Source organism: Labrus mixtus, chromosome 7, assembly GCF_963584025.1.
Source record: "Labrus mixtus chromosome 7, fLabMix1.1, whole genome shotgun sequence".
Classification (NCBI taxonomy): domain Eukaryota; kingdom Metazoa; phylum Chordata; class Actinopteri; order Labriformes; family Labridae; genus Labrus; species Labrus mixtus.
In genome coordinates, this window is record NC_083618.1 from 14,232,513 (window position 1) to 14,235,368 (window position 2,856).

Genomic DNA, 2,856 nt, shown 5'->3' on the forward strand with positions numbered 1-2,856 from the left:
AGGCCTGTAATCTCAGTGAACGAACTTGCTAGCTGGCTAGCAATACACCCTTGGTCTTAACCTAAATGTGTTGGTGTCGAATGGCCTTTGCTCAAGAAAGCTAAAATTAGATTAGATGGGCCAGGACTTATTAGCCTGGTAATGAAGAAAATGGATACTATGCTGGATCTGGCCATGTCTGTTTAAGCTAAATGAGCGCAACACAGGTTCAGTGTTGTCCCTCTTTTTCCTCCCAGTCAGGAGGCGAGCAGCCACATTTTGAACCAGCTATAGGTGTACAAAGAATTGTAGTTACTGAGTTGACAGATTATAAATGCATGGATCACCCTCCCTGAATCATTAGTAGAGAGAAAGGCAATTACTATAAATTTTACTATGAATAAACTTTGCTATAAATCTCAGGTTAGCTATACTTAACAATGGAAGAAATCTGCCTGTCAAACTTGAAAACACTGTCAAATAAACACCAAGACTCTAAAATAAATGTTGGCATTAGGCTAAAGGTCCAAGAAGACCACAATTGGGTTGAGGAAGTTGAAGCTCTTTGATGCTTTAATATCGTTTAGATTGTCAAGCAAGGGCTGCAATGAACCCTACCTTTCATTTTTAAGGGCATTCTTCATCCAACAAAAAACGATGCTCTTGGCTACTCTTTGCCTAAGTTTGTATGGTAAACACATAGCCGAACACCATATTAGTGCTGAAATTAAGATGCACAAAACCAGTACAATATATAAAATATTTCGAGAAATATAGACATTCTCAATAAATAACATATACTGTAGTGATTGTGCAACTGTCAGATTGTTTGTATGGTTTTTTTGGTCCCCTAGTGGCCAAAATTGATTAATGACATTTTCAAGGTCAAAAAAGGTGTTCTTTCTTTTCCTCCGGCACCTGTTAGCCAAGAGCACCTTTTTCCTCAATAAAGGTTTTTGTTTAAAGTATATCTCCAAAAAGTCAACAAGAAAGGAAAGCAAGAAAAGTAATTATACAATATTTAAAGGAATGTTTCTCTCACTGACATCCATTCAACCTTCATCTTACTCTCTGAAATACTTCGATTGCATAAGAAGTCCAGGAACTTTTTCGGCTCATAAAGCGTCCTCAGACTTTTTCATGCTGCAGCAACGTGACACAACAACAAAAGAAGATTAACTTCACACCATCTACCGGATCAAGTCAAGATGTCACCTCCAAATCAAAGAAAGAAAAGCTGATTTATGTAGTGTGATGGAAACACACACACTCTCTCACACACACACACACGCTAGAACGCAAACAAACAAAACATGCTCAACATACACACACAAAAAACACACTCCCTGATGCATACAAACCCACTGATAAGGGATTCTAAATCTGGTCTAGAGTGATTTGGAGGTCCTTCGAACAAATCATCAAATAAGATTATAGAAAGAAATTAACAGTGTTGTAAATAGACACTGCTCCTGTATGTTCATTATTTATTGATAAATATGATCTGAGGGCAGTGAAAAAATGAGAACAATTACTGAAAATCTTCTTATCTTAGCCATGTCATGTGTCAATTTTTTCGTAATTTTTATTTTGTATTTTAATTTCCCTGTTTTTCAGCAGTAGCAGAAGTGTGACTGGTAATAGTAGGAAAACAAATGTGTTACTTATGATAATATTAATGTTCATGACATGTAAGGCAGCATGCACAACACAAGGACTCTGAAACTGCAGCAACAACTTTATTTGTAGTGCTAAAACCTGTGATTTTTTTACCCTGACATTTTAAAAATCTGTGGCTGATTTCCTTCAAGCAGAAGTTGGGTTAACGTATGTCGTGAATTGTGTTTTGTTACAAGACTTTATTTACTTTTAACAATTAACATTCTCCCACCCCAAAAGGTCTTAAAAAGCTAACATTTGAATGAAGAATTTGTTAAGGAAGCCCAGTTTCAATATGCTAGATGTAAAGATTTGTTTCATTACCTGGCACACTCTTTTCCAATATATATGATAAAAAACTGTATTTTGCATCCCTGCTTAATGCTTTTATTTTGCATAAAACAGTATTTGAAATGCTGTTTTGCTCAAATTCTTATGCTTCATCTACTGTCAATGTTTGTGTCTAACCCTAACCCTCTATGATCTAGCTGTTGGATTGGACTTTTAATATCAAATGCCATCTTATCTTCTTTGATTCTATCATTTCAACTTTAAATTGTCGTCTCAAATAGAGATATTAAAACCGTTTCAAGTGACTTCAAGGAGAAAATGTTAGCATTCATGGGGATTTAAAAAAATATTTTTTCCAAAATAACTGCAGAGATGAATTTTAAGAGTAAAGGTCCTTTTCAAGTTTAAAAATGTCTCAGAGCTCCCAAAAACATGTCTGTGAAGTATCTTGCTGTAAATCCACTCTAATCCTGTATTTTAGCATGCCTATAAACCCCTCTATTTTAGACTGGCTCAGAACAGGCTGTTTAGGTGTCTGTAGCTTTAAATGCAAATGAGCTGTGTCTGGCCACGCCCCTCTCAGGAACGCCTAGAGCGGCTAGGACTTTCTTGCTCCATGCTCTATTATTTACAATGAGAAAGCAGACTCAGAGGGCAGAACAAACACCTAGCTGTGGGAGTGCCACCCACCTGGGGGAGGGGTTACTGCCCCTTGTGATGTCATGCAGGGAGAACTCATCAAACAGCCTGTTTGAGCACACATTTTCTGAAAAGTGGAGCAGGCAAAAGACAGAGGATGGACTTATCTCATAATTGGGGGGTTTGTAGACAGACTAGAGACACATGTTAGAGTTAGAAAGACACAGTAAAGTGTATTTTGCACGTGACCTTTAAGTTTAATTTAAACAAAAAGACATGACTCTATAC